Below are 21,257 nucleotides of genomic sequence, written 5' to 3' on the forward strand. Positions count from 1 at the left end.
AATACTGAAATGAGAAAGCACAAACTACAACTACACACAGCAATATGGATAAATTCCCAAACATAATGTTGAGTGAAATTAGGCAAACACAATAGAGTAATACTACACGATTCCATTTATATAAAGTTCAAGACTAAGCTATGACGTTAAAAGGACAGTGGTTACCCTTGGGAGAATGAAAATGACTGGAAGGTGGCTTATGGGATCCTGATAACATTCTATGTCATAATCAAGATGCCATGTTCATGAATATGTTCGTTGTTTGAAAATTCATTGAGCCACACAACTATGGTGTCTGCATTTTTTCTATGTATGTAGTACTTCAATAAAAAGTTTACCTTAAAAAGAGGAAAAAGAAAAAAATAATACTGATGAGGGTGCACAGAAATTGATACTTTCTTACGCTGGAGAATGCAAATTAGTTTAGCTTTAAGGAAGGGAATTTGGAAATATTTATCAAAATCTTTAAAAACTTCATATCATTTGACTTTAGTAATTCCAACTCCAGGAATTTATCTTCAGGAAATAATGAGAGTGTGCAGTGGTACTTATCACAGAATTATTTATAATAGGGAAAATTTGGAAATAGCCAAATGTGGAGCATGTATATACCTAATGTGCAGCCACCAAAATATGTTTTATAAAATACTTAATGAAAGGATTATGGGAGATTTTAATTTCTTCTTTCTCCTTTTTTTCCCCAAATTCCCTACAATGGACATTTATCACATGGGAAGAGTTATTTAGAAAGAAATAAATGCAAATAAGCATGCAGAAATTAATAACTTAATCCAGCATTCATTCAACAAGTGTGTACTAAAATCTTCCATTGCCAGGCACTGGGGAGAGTAATGAATATGGTTTAGGGCCTGCTCTCAAGAACCTTAGTCTAGTCAGATTTGAAGTTGAATGTGAATCATTCACAGCTCATGCTGGGGGTTGGGGAGAGCAACCAATCTGAAATCAAAATACATGAGTTCAGTCTCAGTTCCACAATTTTCTTTGTAAAAAATTTTTCAGTGTCTTGGTAGGTGAACTTCTGTCTCTACTTATCTGTTCCTTCATGTGTAAAATGAGTATAATAAGAGCTCTCCTGGCTACCTCACCCTAATATAGTCAGCTGCGAAGGAGACTCAGCTGAGCATGCCCTGAAGATGTAGCCTATAAATATCATGATCAGGTAATCCTTCATGTCATGAACAAAAGGGGCACACTCATGCTATCCAGTTCTATTAAGAAACATCATGCCCCCCCAGCCTTCCTCCTGCCTGTAGGTTACCCTGCCCTCCTCTGAGCCTTGCTCATGGGGCCAGCATCCATGACAAAGTGACTGACAAAGTTAAAGGTAGAGGGAAGTTCTTTTTATCACTGAATTCTTGTTTCATTGCACGGTGGTAGAGAATGTGGTCTGTGTGATGTTGATTTCTTTTTTTTTTTTTTTTTTTTTTGCAGTACGCGGGCCTCTCACTGTTGTGGCCTCTCCCGTTGCGGAGCACAGGCTCTGGACACGCAGGCTCAGCGGCCATGGCTCATGGGCCCAGCCGCTCCGCGGCATGTGGGATCTTCCCGGACCAGGGCCTGAACCCGTGTCCCCTGCCTCGGCAGGCGGACTCTCAACCACTGCGCCACCAGGGAACCCCTGATGTTGATTTCTTTAGTGGCCTTGCTCCATGCTCAGTTTCTATAAATGTGTGCCTGAAAAGAAGGCATAGTTTCCATTTGTAGGATACAGGGTTATATATAGATTCATTGACTGATGCTTGTTACTTGTCTTGTTTGAACCTTTTATAACCTTACGAATTTGTATCTTCTATTCCTACAGAGTATGCTAAAAATCTCCTACAGTAATTGTGAATTTGTCTTTTTCTCCCTCCCATTCCCTCAACTTCTGCTTCCCTTATTTTGAGGCTATGTTGTTTGGCACATAAGGATTCATGATTATTATATGTCCTAGTGGACTGTCCCTATTATCATTAAGCAATGATCTTTCTCTATTTATGCCTTTCTCCTTACTTTCTACATTGTTACACCATTGCAACACCAGCTTTCTTTTGTTATCTGCATGGTTTACTCTCTTCCAACTTCTGGCTGTCAATTTTTGTGTGTCATTAAATTGTATGTGTGTCTTATAAATTATAGATACCTAATTTTGCCTTTAAAAAAAACAAATTCTTTTTTCAATGAAAGAGTTTCTGTCTTTAATGAGAATTTTAATTGTTTTGGGTGTGATATCAGCTTGGGGTTCCATTTTCTCATGGGTAAATTTTTTGTTTTTGTTTGTTTTCTCACTCCTGGCACTTGGAAGATGTACATGTCTTTGTGGATTCCCTGAGCTGATGAGTGAGTATAATGGTTGTTCTACAGAACAGGCTGCCCTTCATGACTCCTGCATTTAAGCCATTAGTTTCCCAAATACTGGGACCCAGACCTCAGCAACCCTTTTCCTGAGAGATTTAGAACTTCAGTCTGTGTTCATTTTACCACATATCAGGTCTCCATACCTTTAGCTTCAGCTACCACTATGCTCAGACTTTTAGTCCCTCTCCTGACAAATATCCCTCTCTTGGTTTGAAGTCCAGACTCAAAATATTATTTTGTTCAGTTGCGGTTGTTGTTATTCTGGCCATCTTGGTGTAGGACATTAAGATCAGGTGTGTGTGTGCATATGTTAGGGGGAGGGGAGGGCTGTGCATTACTTTTTTGTCAACTGGATCCACCATGGTAACCAGAAATAAAACAGTGGAATAAAAATAGTAGAAATCATGCTCTAAGTGCTGAAATAACTGAACCCTAGAATTGTGTACCCAGAAAAAGTATCTTTTAATAATGAGGGTGAAATGAAGACATTATCAGAAAAACTGAAAGTGAGAGAGATCACCACCAACAAATATGTCAATGAAGGTATTTCTAAAAGACAGACAGGTAACTACTTAATGATAAAATGTTCAACTCATCAGGAAAATATAATAGTAATTCTAAACTCATACTTAATAAAATATCCTCAAAATATGTGTAAAAAATGTATAAAAGTACAAATAGAAATGAGCAAAACACAGCTTTAGAGTGGGAAATTTTAAAACTCTTCTCACAATAATTGATAGATCAAACAGATACAATAAGCAAGAATATAGAAGTTTTGAATTTTAACTTTGAATAATTAATGAGTTTGATTTAATGCAAGCCTTCAAATTAGAGAACACCTTGGCTTCACATAGAATAATTTTTAAAACTGACCAGATATAAAGCAATTTCAAATGATTCTAAAGAATAACACAGTCCATGTTCTTTGATCTTCATGTCACTATATTAGAAATCAATAACAAAAGATAACTAAAAAACTAAAAAACAAATATTAAAAAATACATTTGTAAATTTAAAAGTACTGATTGAAGACAAAAATCATAATAGTAGTTTTAAAATACTTAGAACTGGATGGTAATGAAAATACTATTTATCAAACTTGAGAGATGCAGATGAAGCAATATGTAGAGAGAAGTATATAGCCTTAAGTTCTCATACTATAAAAAGAAGTTAATTAACAATTAACTAAATTGGAAAAAATCAACAGAATAAAACCAAAGAATATATAGAGAGGAACAGAAAAAGAGGAAATCAACAAAACAGAAAACAAAGATACAATAGAGAAAATCAACAAAGCAAACAGATGTCTGCTTAAGAGACTAGCCTCTGGTGAAATTGATTAAAGAGTAGGGAGAAGAATAAAATCAATTAACATCAGGAAAGAAAGTGCAGGGCAGATATTATAATGATTTTAAAAGATCAAAAGAAAATAATATGAAGAACTTTAAGCCAACAGATTTGAAAATTTAAGTAAAACAGACAAATTCCTAGAAGAATATAATTACAAAAATGAATTCTAAAACATATAGAAAACCTGACGAGTCTTATAATCAGTAAATATATTGAATAAGTAACTTTAAATCTTCCCACAAAAAAAATAAGAGACCCAGATGGTTTTATAGGCAAGTCCTATCTGACATGCAATGAGCAAACCATTTCATCTCCTACATAATCTTCTTAAGCCTAGGAAAAGAAAGCCTATTTTGTAACCCATTTTGTAAGGCTAATAAAAACTTCAGACCAGGAGCGTCTGAAAAAGGAAAATTACAGGCCAATCTCATTCATGAATAAAGATGCAAAAAAGCTGAAAAATAATAATAAACCAAATATAGAAATATATTTAAAAAATATATATCAAGTAAAAATTTTGCAAAGAATTTGAAAGAGTAGCTTAACATTAGAGAATCTGCTAGTGTAATTTGCCAGAGTAATGGATTAAAAGAGAGTAATCATATAATCATCTCAGAAGAGGGGGAAAAATCATGCGACAAAATGTTAGCAGTTATTCCTGATTAAACTCTTAGCAAGCCAAGAATTGAATGGAGCTTCCCTACCCTAATAAAGGTCATCTAATACTGCAACCATGATACTTAATAGTGACATCATGGAAGGAAGCATTCCCTTTAATATCAGGAACAATACAAGGCTGTCCATCACTTCTGCCTCTATTTGATTCTGTACTGGACATCCCTAGCTAATACATTAAGGCAAGAAAAAGATATAAAGGGTATATAAACTGCAAAATAAGAACCAAAACTATCATTATTTGAATATTACATAATCTTCTACAGAGAGCGAAAAGAACTTATAGCAATGTGTTAGAATTAATAAGAATAGGAAGGCTGCTAGTTATAAGATCAATATATACATCAACTGTGTTACTATATACCTGAAAAAAGAAATGTTTAAAAGATAGGTATCATTTAGTACTAGAAAGAATTAATAACTGTTAAAATCAAAAAGTGGAAACTGCTGATTGAACTTCACTGGCCAATCAAGGCAATGCGATGCCATTTCCCATCCATTGCATAGTACCAGGCAGTGATGACAAGTGGGAATGCTCACACACTGTTACTAGGAGTGTAATTAGGTTTTTTGTTTTGTTTTAAAGCATTGGAACTGGGTTGCTGTATATTCTCTCAATGATGAATCCAAGTGTCCTACTGAGACACAAGAGAGTTTCTTTGCCTAAGCCTTGTAACAATTTGGAAATGCTTTTTTTTTTTGAATTTTTGAATTTTACTTTATTTATTTTCTTTATACAGCAGGTTCTTATTAGTTATCCGCTTTACACATATTAGTGTATGTATGTCAATCCCAATCTCCCAATTCATCACACCACCACCACCACCACCACCCCCGCCACTTTCCCCCTTGGTGTCCATATGTTTGTTCTCTACATCTGTGTCTCTATCTGTGCCCTGCAAACCAGTTCATCTGTACCATTTTTCTAGGTTCCATATATATGCATTAATATACACTATTTGTTTTTCTCTTTCTGACTTACTTCACTCTGTATGACAGTCTCTAGATCCATCCACGTCTCTACAAATGAACCAATTTTGTTCCTTTTTATGGCTGAATAATATTCCATTGTATATATGTACCACATCTTCTCTATCCATTCATCTGTCAATGGGCATTTAGGTTGCTTCTATGACCTGGCTATTGTAAATAGTGCTGCAATGAACATTGGGGTGCATGTGTCTTTTTTTTTTTTTTGCGGTACGCAGGCGTCTCACTGTTGTGGCCTCTCCCATTGTGGAGCACAGGCTCCAGACACGCAGGCTCAGCGGCCATGGCTCACGGGCCTAGCTGCTCCGTGGCATGTGGGATCTTCCCAGACCGGGGCACGAACCCATGTCCCCTGCATCGGCAGGTGGACTCTCAACCACAGAGCCACCAGGGAAGCCCTCCAGCTTTCTTTTGATTTCCATTTGCATGGAATATCTTTTTCCATCCCCTCACTTTCAGTCTGTATGTGTCCCTAGGTCTGAAGTGGGTCTGTTGTAGACAGCATATATATGGGTCTTGTTTTTGTATCCATTCAGCAAGCCTGTGTCTTTTGGTTGGAGTATTTAATCCACTCCTTTTTAAGGTAATTATCAATATGTATGTTCCTTTTACCATTTTCTCAACTGGTATGGATTTGCTTTTATAGGTCCTTTTTTTCTCTTGCGTTTCCCACTTAGAGAAGTTTCCTTTAGCATCTGCTGTAGAGCTGGTTTAGTTGTGCTGAATTCTCTTAGCTTTTGCTTGTCTGTAAAGCTTTTGATTTCTCCGTCAAATCTGAATAAGATCCTTGCCAGGTAGAGTAATCTTGGTTGTAGGTTCTTCCCTATCATGCCACTCCCTTCTGGCTTGTAGAGTTTCTGCTGAGAAATCAGCTGTTAACCATATGGGAGTTCCCTTGTATGTTATTTGTCATTTTTCCCTTGCTGCTTTCAATAATTTTTCTTTGCCTTTAATTTTTGTCAATTTGATTACTATGTGTCTCAGCATGTTTCTCCTTGGGTTTAACCTGCCTGGGACTCTCTGTGCTTCCTGGTCTTGGGTGGCTATTTCCTTTCCCATGTTATGGAAGTTTTCGACTATAATCTCTTCAAATATTTTCTCGGGTCCTTTCTCTCTTCTCCTTCTGGGACCTCTATAATGTGAATGCTGTTGTGTTTAATGTTGTCCCAGAAGTCTCTTAGGCTGTCTTCATTTCTTTTAATTCTTTAATCTGTTCTGTGGCAGTGAATTCCACCATTCTGTCTTCCAAGTCACTTATCCATTCTTCTGCCTCAGTTATTCTGCTATTGATTCCTTCTAGTGTATTTTTTATTTCGGTTATTGTATTGTTCATCTCTGTTTGTTTGTTCTTTAATTCTTCTAGGTGTTTGTTCTTTAATTCTTCTAGGCCTTTGTTAAACATTTCTTGCATCTTCTCGATCTTGCCTCCATTCTTTGTCAGAGGTCCTGGATCATCTTCACTATCATTATTCTGAATTCCTTTCCTGGAAGGTTTCCTATCTCCACTTCATTTAGTTCTTTTTCTGGGGTTTTATCTTGTTCCTTCATCTGGTACAAAGTCCTCTGCCTTTTCATTTTGTCTGTCTTTCTGTGAATGTTGTTTTCCTTCCACAGGCTGCAGAATTGTAGTACTTCTTGCTTCTGCAGTCTGCCCTCTCAGGAAATGCTTTATTTTAGCAGAATGTGTGGACCAGTTCTTGCCCCCTGTGTTGAAGGTTTCTATTAACTATCAATTATCATATGTAATGTGACTACTTTTCTATTTCACACAGAATTATAAGGAAATACTTTTCCCCAAGAGTAGTAATTTCTCCAGGGATCAACTCATTCTTTTCTGTTTCTTTTTTCAGTTTATTTCATCAGGATTTTTTAATTTTTTGTTTTGTTTGTTTATGTCTATTCCTTCCTTCAATTTTGTGCAAGTCCTGACACATTATTTTTATAAACTGTTTCAAGAAATAAATTTTACCCCGTGTCCATAAAAAAAGAAAGCGCTGGAGAGCAAATGAGTGATATAAAAATAAAGACATGTGTGTCCTGGGCTTCCCTGGTGGTGCAGTGGTTGAGAGTCCGCCTGCCAATGCAGGGGACACAGATTCGTGCCCCGGTCCGGGAAGATCCCACATGCTGCAGAGCGGCTGGGCCCGTGAGCCATGGCCGCTGAGCCTGCACGTCCAGAGGCTGTGCTCCGCAACGGGAGGGGCCACAACAGTGATAGGCTCACGTACCGCCAAAAAAAAAAAAAAAGAAAGAAAAAGACATGTGTCTCCTAACACACAGCAAATTCACTTCCAGGTATGTCCTGCATTTCTAGTCTCTCACACTTGTGTGCTAGGAGACAAGTCCAGGGATATTAATCACAGCATTGGAACAGCAAAATAATTAGATGCGACTAAATGTCCTTCAACAAGAGAATGGTTTGATGGTCTACAAAGTATTATGCAACAATGGAAAAGAATGAGGCAGATCTATATGTACTGTCACAGAAAGGTACTCATTTAAGCAAAGAAAACCAGGCAGAAAACTACAGAAGATAGAATACAATTTTTTAAATGCCACAAAACACAATTACGTATTTACATATGCATTCATTTAACTACTATGTGCCAGGCATGTTTTTAAGTGCTGAAGATACCACAATGATCAAAAAACACAAAAAATTCCTACCTACATGGAGCTTACATTTTAGGGCACATACATACACACATAGATATGGACCTATGGCCCTTACGTGGACCTATGTGTATGTTTGGGTATAGAAAAAGTCCTAGAAGGATGTACACTAACCATAATAGTAATTACCACCCAAGATAGATACAATGTGGATATTCATACAATGAAATACTATACAGCAGTTAAAATGAATGAACTTGATGTCTATACAGCAATACAGAGAGGTGTTTTATATGCTTTGGTCACAATCTTGCTAAGGCTGTTTCCACACTTGTGAAAATAAGGGTTATAATAGTTGTGTTAGTACCTCCTTATGGGGGTGTTGTGTGCTTTCAAAGAGATCATTCATTTAGAGAATTTAGCAGGTAGTGGGTGCTCAACAAATGATAGCTATTAATATTTTCACAAGGGGGAGGAAAGAGGCTTAAACCATCCATAGGACCGTGGATGGCTCCATGTGGCCTCTATGGGTTCTGGCTGGCGCTGTGTGCTCCAAGGTCCAAAGTCTATGGTACCAGGGCCCTCGGGAAATCTGTCCAACCTTGCTCCCTTTGGGCTGCCCAAGCTTCTAAGAGTAGCAAGACTCTATGTTGGGGAGAAGGTGGACAATGAGTCCCGTGGGTGGAAGGGGTTTGCAAGCTCCAAGCCAGGCAGTGGCATGCCCGTGGAGAGTATGTCCTGCTCTCTGGTTCACTTGCTGCAGGGCAGACCCTAATTATCTTGGGTTGCTGAACAGAATTGCTCCCCTGAGGTATTTCTGAGGGTCATTAGGAATAAAGCGGGGGGGGGGGGCAGCCTGCACTTCCTTCCCTGGGCAGGCAACAGGGCTGTTGTGGGAAAAAGAAAAAGAACGTGCCCTGAGCTGAATCATTAGTCAGCATCTCCAGGGCCTGCAAGCTCTTCCCCGCTGAGGGAAAGCAAGGCCCCATCTTCTCACTGCAGGGAGTGTTTGGTGATCAGACACTCCCTCCCCCGTGCTCCAGGGGTGTGCAGCCAGGATGGCCTGGGCAAAACCATGCAGGGGTGCCACTGGGCTCTCACACCCTTCCCCTGCCACCTCCCCTGAGGGGGTACCCTCCTCCTCCGCCCCCACATAGGTGCCTGGAAAGAGTAGCTGAAGGTCAAAATTCCAGGCCCAAGCCAACATATCAGGTGTTTATCACTTCCTAGTAATTGAGAAAAGAACATTCTCCAGACCCTCTAAAATGTGAGGCTCCTCAAGTAATATATTTATCCTTTTGGAAAGTCAAAAACACTGGCTGCTTGATATCATCTCCCGAGCCTGAGCTCCACAGTAGTCATTAGAGAATTTCCTGCTTTGGGGACAAAATAGAAAGGAGCACCAAGACCAGTGCCCCAGCCAGCGTCAGTAAAAACACACCTCCACTAAACTTAGGGGGTTTGGCTGAAGAGTACCTTGCTTGTCCACAGGGCATTTTAGCAGCCTTAGGCCAGGAATCAGCCACACTTGTATAGAGATGGCCACCTCCTGCCCCAGCTGCTGTCGCCTTCACTTCTAGGTGGCCCCGCAAACTCAGGGAGGGGAGCGAGGGGAGCTGGGGAGCCAGGCTTCCAGCAATGGAAAAGGAAAGACAGTTGAATCTCCCTCCGTCTGGTTGGCCTGGATTCAGTGAACCACAAAATCTATTCCCATAAAGAGGCTTCTTCCCCTGGGAGATTAAAATCCGAGGGAAGCTCAGAAGTGGTAAGTTGGCAACAGCCCCAAGGAAAGCGCCAAAGGAAAGCTGGATGCAGCCTACGCTCCTGAAACCCACAGCCCCCTCATTTACTGGGATGGGCAGCATCTGGACTTGCTTATTGCGAAAATCATCCTAATGTCTAGGTGGCACTGCAAATGTGGAAAGGGCTGTACAATCATGTACATTCATAGACCTATAACTAATCAAAATATTGTAACTTTCCATCACCACAGCTATTCTGATCACTGCAGTCAAAGTTATTTTCCAGTGCTCTTGACTAAGGAGTGATGTCCCTGTGGGGGGTGAAGAGGGGGCTGGAAAGGGAAAACAGCAGTCAGGGGGATTGGCCAAGGCTTCTGGAGTCTGGAGGCAGGGCCAGCTCAGACCATAGAGGATGCTAGGCCTCTGCTATCGAAAACTCTAAAAGAGGACTCAACCTCTTCAAACTGGCCACCATCCGTTATGTACGCACTCACAATGTCTCCATCCCCATACATATGTTACCACAAATGTCCATAATTCCTCTGGGAAGCAGGTATATCATCCCATTCTATGGTGGGAACACTGAGGATCGGAGAGTTTTAAGTCATTTGTGAGGACAGCATGAGGTTTGGGACTAGGCTTCTGACTCCAAAGCTTTTCACTATGAGCCACTTCATCTCCAAGCTGCCCAGACCCACTAAAGCACCTGGAAAAGAAATAGCCTGTGCTGAGGCACCTGCCTCCCAGAGGGGACCAGTTTTATACCAGAATCAGCTACAGAGGACTCTGCTTTATTCTTCCAACCCCATTCTCCTGCACCGACTGTGGAGAGGCCAGAAACAGCAGCTGGCAGGAGGGAAGGAGAGGGGCAAGTAGAGAGAAAAGATGCCATCTGTGCTCTTCTGCAGATTCCAAACCTGGGCAGGGACCTGGGGTGAGGCAGGGGTGAGCAAGAAGGCTGGAACTAAACATGGGATAAAAGATGGAGGTTTGGGGGGCTTCCCTGGTGGTGCAGTGGTTGAAAATCTGCCTGCCAATGCAGGGGACATGGGTTCGAGCCCTGGTCTGGGAAGATCCCACATGCCACATGCCATGGAGCAACTAGGCCCGTGAGCCACAACTACTGAGCCTGAGCATCTGGAGCCTGTGCTCCGCAACAAGAGATGCCGCGATAGTGAGAGGCCCGCGCACCGCGATGAAGAGTGGCCCCCGCTTGCCGCAACTAGAGGAAGCCCTCGCACAGAAACGAAGACCCAACACAGCCAAAAAATAAATTAATTAATTAATTAAAAAAAAATAAAAGATGGAGGTTTGGGTTTTAAGCTGAGCTGGACTTTCAATATTTGAAAATGAAGCTCTTTATTAATATCTGGGTGTGACCAGAAAATCAAGGGGACCTGACCAAGATTTGATATAGCGACTGGAGAGAAGAGCCCAAGAAGTGGTATGAAAAACAGTAAAAGAAAGTTCTTTCATGACTTCACCCACTGAGCCTGGCTCATGGCATGAAGCCCTGAAATCAACTGCTACTACCATGCCTGCTGCTAATTATTGATCCCTCACCCAGAGGTCGGTACTGTGCTGACACACTACCCATCTGTAATTGGCTTTCCTGCTAGACGGCCAACTCCCTGCAGGTAGGAACTGCACAGTTTCTGTGTTACCACAAGGCCTGTAGACCCTCAATAAAGATTTGGTAAATGAACAAAAGAATGTTCTATGCTGTAAGTCATCATTTGGTATTTATTGGTATTCACCTCACCTCCCATCTCATCTCCTTCTCTTTTTGACACCATTTCAATCTGGTGGAGATACTAACAAATTTCAGAATGGCCCCAAATAAGGAGGAGGGTAATCAGGAGAAAAAACAGTCCAAAGATTGAAGAGATCAAGTAGGAATCATCAAAGGGGAAAAGTGTAGAACTGGAAGAAAAATTGTGGCAAAAGAACCTCTGACCTACTCGCTGTGAGGTGCAGGCACACACATGTAGCAGTTATCAGTCATTCGGTCCAGAACACTGCTACCATTTATCCACATTTTTTAGCGGCCCTGAGAAACAATGAAATGAAACAAGCTAGAGATCCAAGCCCACGGTGGCTGTGCTTTCTTGGCAAGGTGCTGCAGCCACTGCAGGAATCATTAAGAGGGATGAAGTGTTTACTTCCCTGGAGAAGGACAGGCGTTGCTCTGGTGCTTCAGAATGTACCACACACCCCCCGCCCCCCGCCACCCAGGACCCAGGGAGAAAACTTTCGCAGAGGCTGGAGAGGGGACTAAGCAATCAGCAGGTGCATCTGCACATTCTGGCCTGGAATTCTGAATTAATCACCTGCAGGATGTACAATGGGCAGATGGGAGGGAGTTGCAAGGAAGGAGTCAAACCAGCAGCCTAGGCAACTGCTAAATTTAGCCTGGTCCCCAAAGCAGGACTTAATTAAATTAATCCTGCACACCCACCTCCACCCCCCAGGCCCTGTTCCCAGAGTGGGTTTTTCTGTTCCTAGCTTGGCTCACATTATAACATGGGCCTCCCAACACTGATCCCCTTGACAGGTGCCCCAGGCCAGCTCCTCTGGTGCTGGTGCAGGGAAGGAAGCACAGTTCCCAGCTGTCCTTGCTACTCTTGCAGAGCTGGGTGCAGCCCTGAGCAAGGCCATTTGCTGTGAGGCTATGCCAGGCAGATGGCTCTCCACCTGCTAAGGTGGACCCGGCCCTCGGCTCCCTTCCACCCTCGAACGAGGCAGGGCCCTCACATCAGGGCAAGCATTCTGCTGACCTGCCGGGGCTCCAGCTTCCACGTGGCCAAAGCTGGCCCTTTCCTGGTCATTGTCCGTCCCCACGCAGAGGTCTTCACCCCCTTCAGCACCTGCAAGGCCGTTATTTCAGCTGATCTCAGAGCAGCTCCACGGGTGTGGCAGGAAAGGTTATCATTGCTCCACAGGTCAGTTGAGTGAGCTATTGGTTTCCAGAATTTCAACCCGGATGCCTCCCTTCAGAACCCATAATGTCCCCTGCACTCACCACCCTGCCATGGAACATCATTCTTTTCGTTGATACAACTTAAAGCAACTGAATAGGAATTCAGATCAGAGGCCGGGTCTCCACCCACTGCAAGCTTGCTGCAGGATAGTGAATGGGATACCTCCCTGCTCAGGTGTTCCGCTCCTCATGGTGAAATAGGAGATGAAAAGGCGTTCCAGGATTAAGCGTGAAAGTCGGCATCACTCAGGAAGCTCTCTAAACCTACCTTGGCTCTCCCCTCCTCCTCCACAGGGGAGAAGCCCGGGTCTCAAACACCACTGTGCCTCAGGATGACCTGCGGGCTTGGCCAACACAGAGCACCGGGCCCTACCCAAGGGTCCGCAGGTCCAGGGTGGGGCCTGAGAATGTGCATCCCAGTAAGCTCTCAGGTGACACTGATGCTGCAGGTCCAGGGTCCATACTTTTAAAGCAGTTGCCCTGGGTGATGGCTATCACCATTCCCCTGGATGGGGGACAACTTTCAGTATTTTGTGTGAGCAAAGGTAGGACCAAACTCCTGGTCCCAGGTGACCTTCAGTCCAGTGCTCCTTCTAGGGTGCTTCCTCCATGTAAGTGAGGAGGGTGGGATTCAGTGACAGCAGGGACCTGGAAGCTTCTCCCTTCCCTGGCTCGCCATCTGGGACCCAAGCCCAGGAAGATTCAGGCTACAGTGTTTTTAGCCCGAGGGAGTCAGCTGCTCTCAGCGGTCAAATTCAATTCAGCAAACCTTTCTGGAATTCCTTCTAGGCACCTGGCCCAGTTTGAGGTTGCAATGGTTCAAGAGGCTTAAAGCAGCCTGGACTCCACGAAGAAGTTAAATTCTAGACGGCAGGCCTGAGACGGCTCACAAGAAAAAGCCCCACACCGTGGGACTTCGCGTCTCTTCCCGAACTCTGCAGCAGGTGCAGGAGAAAGTCATGGGCTGAGGGGGTGGGTGGGGAAAGGCGGGTGGGGAAGGGGTCCATTTCCGAATATCTGAAAACCCTACAGAGGCGTGTTGCCCTGGGCCAATTAGGGTCACAGCCCGGGGATCACGTGTTAGTTACATCTGCTCAGCTGCATACATCTTCCTCCACTGGCACCCAGCAGGCAGTGCCCAGAAAGGAAGCTGTGTCCAGGATAGTGGGCTCCCTCCAACCAACGGCCCTGCTGGGACTCTGACTCCTTCCCAAGAGAACCTGTCACCTGGACCTTACCAACCGCGCTCCATTCCTACCCCGCCTCTCCGTTCAGGCCGCCAGCCCCAGCAGAGGCCTCTTGGATTGTTGGGGGGCCCAGGGCTGCTCCAGGGCAGGAGCAGGAAAGGGCTTCCCGTGTACCCTGTGCAGCCCGGCAGGCAGCCTCCTGCTCTAGGTGGCCTTTCTGTGCCCCCAGGAAGCTGCTCCAGGGAAGGCTCCTCACTGGGGGAGCCTCAAAGGGTCTTTGCTAAACTCTCACCACCGAGTGCCCAGGCTGAGTTCCAGCATTTCATAAGTCGCTTCCTTCCTGTCTTTTTTTTCCCCCTCTTTAAAGTTTCTCTTTTTTTCCCCTCTCCCCTCTCTATTCATCTTTTCTTAACTTTCAGATATAATCATGTTATTTTTAAAAATTAGGTAAGATAAGGCACAGTACAACCTCCAGAAAGCATGAAAGAACACAGTGAAAAGAAGTTTCTCTCCTATAATGTGTGCAGAGGGGACCTTCGGTGCCCACGTCCTCTGAGTCCTTCTAGGGACCCACTATGTGTCTGCCAGCCTAGTCCCAAGTGAAACCTTTCCTACACAGATGGTGGCTTACTACACGAACCACCCTGTACTTTTCTTTTTTCTTTTACATTTTTATTTAATTATAAAATAGTCCAAATGTACTGACAAATAGTGCATCATGTAACAAACATCCTTGAACCCACCTCTAGCATCATCATATCTTACTCTTATGCCGTACTTGCCTTTGGATTTTGTTTTTAGAAATAAAACGTTGCACATGTGGTTGGGGTCCTGCAGCCACGTCCCTGGTCCCATTCCCCATCCCTCCCTCCCCAGAGAGAGGCTCTAACAGGCATGCGCTGTTTATAGTCTCCTCCTTTCCTGCTTGTCCCTCTCCCTCGGCTCCCCTTCCCACCTAAGGAAATCCCCTCTGGGCTAGGGATGCGCCGGTGGTTTTACAGGCAGCCCACAGTCGCCTGGAGTACAGCAGGCATTCACAGTTACTTCCCTGGTACCCTAACAAATGAGGTGCTATTAGAGCAGCACTTGGCGTTGCTGCGGCACCAGGCAATTGTGGATGTTTTAAACCTCACAGACTCCCAGAGAGCATTGTCCCCTTCGGTCAGAAGCCATTGCCAGTGGCACACAGCACAGCTGAAAATCAATGCCTACTAATGTGCCTGAAGGAAGGCAGAAACATTAACTTCACGAATCCTCCTTCTGTCTACACGCTCATTAGGCGGATAAAATGTTACTTGGGTTGGGTTGGGCTTTTTGCTGCTTCAGAGGTGGTCCCAAATGAAAACATGCGCTTTAATTTTGGTATGGCCTGTGTCGCACGTTAAATGCCTATGGTAGCCATGAAATGCAAACTCTATCTCTTTTCTTTATAGTCACTAAGTGCTCCACTATCAAGGAAAGAGCTGTGAGATGAGGCTGCCTTGTTTGCCTTGCTGTGAACTGGAGCTGGGGACAGACCTGCCACTGTTTGTCCCCCTGAGGACACCGGCCTTTCCTCCGTGGGGGAGATGGCTGGGGCTTGGAGGGCAGCCCAGTGCTGTATACCTGACTGTTTAAGGCCCTCCCACCTTGAGAGCCACCTCCAGACCGGGAATCCCACCCACAGGGACCCTCCACGGTGTGCATCCTGCTGATGGCCCAGACCAATGCCACGTCATTACCACTCAGGGCTGGGGCACTTTGAAGACAATCCTAGCCCTATATCCATCACTTTCAAACAATGCCACTGAGACCTAGAGACAGGGAGCCAATGGCCCAGGGTGCCCAGCAGGCTGGCCCCGTCGCAGCCCTCAGAGGGGCCAGTGCCCCTTAGCAGGGCCAGGACACAGCATGTGGGTCAGGGTGGGAGTAAAGAATTCTCAGTCTCTGGTCCTGTCTGGGTCCCTTTACCCTGATTGCTCCCAGGTCCCCGGATCCTGCCTTAGCTCTGGAGATCTGTCCTCTAGCGCGTGGACCCTTATCAGAAGCTGCCCTCAGGGAAGAAGAGCGGAAGAACAAAAGCAGTCATTCTGTGCGCGTGCGCATTGCTGCACAGCAGCTAGGTCCACGTGGTTCAGAATTAGCAGGTGGTCGGCCGTGTAGTTTCTGAGGGACACAGAGGCCTTCCCGGCTCCCCCGGTCAGCCTCACCATCCATTCTCCTCTAAAGGCACAGACAGGAGTGTTTCAGTCCTATTCCTGTATCCCCCAGAGGCCCCGACCCAGGGATGGGCAGGCAGCGCATGGGGTGGAGGTGGGGGCAGAAAATGGGGCCATGGGAGGGTGTCGATTGGCAACAGGAATGAACGGGAGAGGGATGACTCAAAGGAGAGGGGAAGGCTCTCCTGGGCCTGTGCAGTGTGACCTTTGTAAACATTTAATGCTCAGCACTTATGGGGAACGGACATGCGTCTCCACCGTCACGGGGCAAAAGGTTTGTGTCTTCCTCATACTCATCACATTCTCACGGCTCCCTGGAGCATCCATTCCCTGCCACCAGCACTAATGAGAATGATTATGATTTGTATTTGTAGATTCTTCGTACTTTAGAGAGCATCTTAGCATCCGTTACTCCATGTGATCCTCACAAAGCTCCAGTGAGGTGGACACTTGAATAAACATGAAGAAAATGAGGAAAGTGACAAAGGAGGTTAAGACATAAGGTGGATTCTCACCTTCCAATGCAGGGAACGCGGGTTCGATCCCTGGTCGAGGAACTAAGATCCCACATGCCACAGGGGCAACTAAACCCACGTGCCATAACTACTGAGCACTCAGGCCACAACTAGAGAGCCTGAGTGCCGCAATTACAGAGCCCACGTGCTCTGGAGCCTGCACGATCTGGAGCCTGCATGCTCTGGAGCCCGCATGCCACAACTAGAGAGAAGCCTTCCCGGCGCAGCGAGGAGCCCACGTGCCACAAAGGAAGGTCCCACATGCCACAACTAAGACCCGACGCAGCCAAAAGTTAAATAAATAAATAAATATTTTAAAAAAAGACATAAGGTGGATTCTGAAGTTGGATCTCCTCACCACCAGACTTGGTTCTCCCTGTCCCCCCCGCCCCAGCCAACATCACCACCTGGACCACCTTGGGAGCTGTCGCTGCTGGGCTATGATGTCAACAAACGGGAGAGACAGGAAGAGAGATGGATGAGGTGGGAGATCAGGATGGAAAAGGATGTGGTTCAGACAACAAGGTCCCACTAGGTCCAGCTGTGGGTGAGTAGGAGTCAGCCAGGTGAACGGGAGGATGGCAGAGTCTAGGAGGATGGGGAATCCCAGGCAGAACACAGCACGTGCAAAGGCCCTACGGGAAGGGAACGAGAGCTCGGCTCCTTTGAAAAGTGAAAATAGTGAGAGCATAGATGTTATATCTATAGACATAACACAGTAATATTCACTGACATTGGGTACAATTTTTTTATGCCACAGCTACACCCAAAATGGATTTGCGGTTGCTTATGAAAAAATAAAGAGATATTATAAGCAAAGGAAATCCTAAAAGGCCACTTGTGGGGTGAAAGCCATGCTCCTCAAATCTTAAATGGCATAAAAATTCCCTGGAACCTTGTTATTATGCACATTTTGGTTGGGAGTCTGGGGCGGAGTCTGAGAATCTGCATTTCTAACAAGCTCCAGCGGACCCTACGCTTCTGTGTTGAGAACCGCACTTCAAGCAGCAAAGCTACCAGTGGGTACTAGAACAGTGGCTCTCACTTTGCTACAATTTAGGGTCACCTGGAGAGCTTTTAAAACATAAAGATGGGGGGAGGGGGAAGGGTAAGCTGGGACGAAGTGAGAGAGTGACATGGACATATACACACTACGAAACGTAAAATAGGTAGTTAGTGGGAAGCAGCCGCATAGCACAGGGAGATCAGCTCAGTGCTTTGTGACCACCTAGAGGGGTGGGATAGGGAAGGTGGGAGGGAAGGAGATGCAAGAGGGTAGAGATATGGGAACATATGTATATGTATAACTGACTCACTTTGTTATAAAGCAGAAACTAACACACCATTGTAAAGCAATTATACTCCAATAAAGATATTAAAAAATAAATTAAAAAATAAAGACTATTAAAACACACACACAAAAGAATATGTATATGTATAACTGAATCACTTTGCTGTACAGCAGAAACTAACACAACATTGTAAATCAACTATACTTCAAGCAAATTTTTTTAAAAAGAAAAAAAAAATAAACATAAAGATGCCTGAGCCCCACCCAGTCCCATGGAATCGAACTCTCTGGGGGTGGGGCCTGAGCATCAGTATATTTTAAAAGCTCCCCAGGTGATACTAAATGTGCAGCCCGAGTTGCGAACACCTGGCTAGATCTTTCATGAGTTTCATGTTATAGCCATCCTCTCCTCCTGGCAAATGAGTTGGGAACTCCGTCTACCTCATGAAACAGAATTTTACTGGCAGGGAGTGTGCAGGCTCCAGAAGAGGAAAACAGATGTTTCTGTCCCAAGTAGAAACCATACGCTGTCAGAGCTGGACATCTAAGTCCATCTCATTTTCCAGCTGACGCTACTAAGGCCCTGAGCTCACACACCTGAGCAGGGCCAGGACGAGAACCCTGGTCTCCCAGTCCCAGGGCAGTCCTCTTTCTACTCCCCAGGCGGATATTCATCAGGAAGGCTCCCTGAAAGATGCAGGGCTAGATGCGGGGATGGGGGCGGGGGGGTGTGAGATGAGGAGGAGTTCCGAGGAATGAGTGACATCTAGAAAGGAAACGGGTGGGGACAATGTTGAGGGCAGGGGCAGAGATAGAGGAAGTCACCCCAGTTCCCTTCAAACCACAAGATTTAAGCAGTGGTTGCTCACCCCACGCAATGGACAGGCCTGGAAGGTTGTTGTGAAGTAGCAGACAGGCAGAGGTAGGCCAGAAGCAGCACAGGGAGGGGACAAGAGAGACACGGCCAGGCCAGGGATAGGTCAGGAGCCCACAGGACAGCTTTGCTACAAAGCAAGGACTTTCCTGAGCTGAGGACATACCTCAGAGAGGGCATGGGCTGGGCACAGTCTGGTCTAGCTTTTAGGAAGTTTTCAGAAGGTTAAAAAAAAATCACATTCTTGGGCTTCCCTGGTGGCACAGTGGTTGAGAGTCTGCCTGCCGAAGCCGGGGACACGGGTTCGTGCCCCAGTCCAGGAGGATCCCACATGCCGCGGAGCGGCTGGGCCCGTGAGCCATGGCCGCTGAGCCTGCGTGTCCGGAGCCTGTGCTCCGCAACGGGAGAGGCCGCAACGGTGAGAGACCCGCATACCGCAAAAAACCCAAAAAAACAAAAAGAACATCACATTCTTGACCAGCCACTGCAAATGCCCTTTGAGGAGCCCCTAACGTTACTTGTCATGAGCGAGGCCTGTTGTCGGGCACCCAGGCACCCATGACAGATGAGGAAGGGGGAGGGACAGAAGAGACTGAGCCGGGAAAGAACTCAAAGGACAGGACAGCGGGCCACAGGCACCAGGAGGGCTGTCTGCGCAGAAAGGGGACCTGAGGGCAGAGCTGCGATGAGTGTCTGGGGAGGTGGATGTGGGGAGTGGGTACGGAATGTGACTGGATCTCACGAGGAACACCCTGACCATGAGAGCTGTCTGAGAGTGGGACTCTCAGCACAGTGCGCCCCTGGTCCTGGGAGCATCTGAGCAGAGGCTGGATGGCCAGTTCTCCTGGAGACTGTGGGAAAAGTGACTGACCGGGATAATGCTGGATGAGAAGCCTTGGACGTTTTCCACCAGATCTTAGCTTACACTGACTTTGCAGGGCGAGACTCTATTTTGATTTCTCTGCCTGCTGGCTTAGGAGAACTGGGGCAAGGGCAGCAGCAGGAGTTGCTCACCGTGGCTCCCTGCTGTGAGGAAGGCCCCAGCCACCCTCATGGAGACCAGCCAGAACCCTGACCCACAGGCCTTAAGAGAATAAAGACCCAATTCTTCAGAAAACATTTGAAAAGCAGCTCTTATCCCATCTAGCAAAGATGGGCTCCAACTGCCATCTCCTGACCTGCGGGAAAGCCAACACCCAGTTCCATCGACGTTAGCTCCACATTGATTTCCGGCTGTCGCAGAATTCCTCCTCCCTTTCCTCCATGAGCTGAGGATGCTCTGTCCTGTCATCCGAGGCCCGGGAGGCCCAGCCCTCAACACCCATACACAGGTTGGCTAGGAGTAGACACTGCTGAAGACAAAGTTGACGGGCTGGGGGAGGACCACCAGGAGTCTTAAACTAAAGAGCAGAACTGGCCACTTCCTCCGACTCAGTCCCAGCCTCCAAAGAGGATCCTCTCCCTCTCCCTCCTTTTCCACAATTTCTGCTTGTATTTATATAGAGGAGTTCTCTATTTTTTCTCTTTCTACTCATGGCCTCAAGGCCTCCTCTCTCACCCCAATGACCTATCAAGGTATTTCTTAAGTGAAAACAGTTACTTCCCTAGGAGAGCACTAATGCCGGCAGGTAAAATAATAATTTTTCTCTTCGCTGCATGTTCAGTAACAGAGAGCTGGCTAAGTCCACCCAGATCGATGTCTGCTCTACAGCTGGTGAACTAGGGATGGCTTGGCTGGATGTGCATGTTTGGATCTGAACTTGAACCTCTCAACATCCCTCCACAAAGGCCTTTCGCAAAAATCACTCTCCAAAACTGACTTCCAGTTTGCTGGCTGCTACAACAAGTCCCAGTAGAGCTCTGGCCCTGGCAGGTGTCTGTGAACTATTAATTATTTGCAGTTCTGTTCTTCGGGTTCGATCTGCTGCTGTATCCTCCGGCCTGGGCTCATCAGGATCCACCCCCACTTTGCAACCCCAGAGCCCACAAGCCAAGCTCAGTGTCTGGTTTTTAAAGCTTAGTGTCCCATTAATGTTCACTGGTGCAGGGAGTGATGCAAGAAACGGGAGAGTGAAGGCAGCATATAACTCAGGGCACCAAAGCTTCCACCTTCCCTCTCCTTCACCTTTTCTATCACTGGGAGGCCTTCAACCTGCACCTGTGCAAAAAAGACCAATGTGCAACCACTGTGGAGAACACGTCTTTGAATTTCCTGACTTCCATGTACCCAGTGTTATTGTGTTTCCATCTGGCTCTTGGCCCGGTCTCTCATTAGACTGGAGGAGGGGAGAAGATAAGCCAGCCCTAACCGTCTGCTCTAAGGTTTCCAAAACAAAAGGTAATCACCAAAGATTCCCCGCCCCGCCTTGGACGAGGTCTCGATGCTCCAATGATCCTTTTAATCTCAAGGATCTACAAGGCAGGGTTGCTGGGAAGTAAAGATTGAGCAGATAAATGCCATGTGGTATGACAACAGGGCCC

General features: G+C 45.7%; 1 protein-coding gene across 9 annotated transcripts in view; it reads right to left on the reverse strand.

Annotated features, from left to right (window-relative positions):
- The window catches only part of ZBTB7C (zinc finger and BTB domain containing 7C), a 375,288-nt gene that overhangs the window by 233,889 nt on the left and 120,142 nt on the right, over positions 1–21,257 (reverse strand). The window lies entirely within an intron of this gene.

The sequence above is a fragment of the Mesoplodon densirostris genome, chromosome 15 (genome assembly GCF_025265405.1).
Source record: "Mesoplodon densirostris isolate mMesDen1 chromosome 15, mMesDen1 primary haplotype, whole genome shotgun sequence".
Classification (NCBI taxonomy): Eukaryota; Metazoa; Chordata; class Mammalia; order Artiodactyla; family Ziphiidae; genus Mesoplodon; species Mesoplodon densirostris.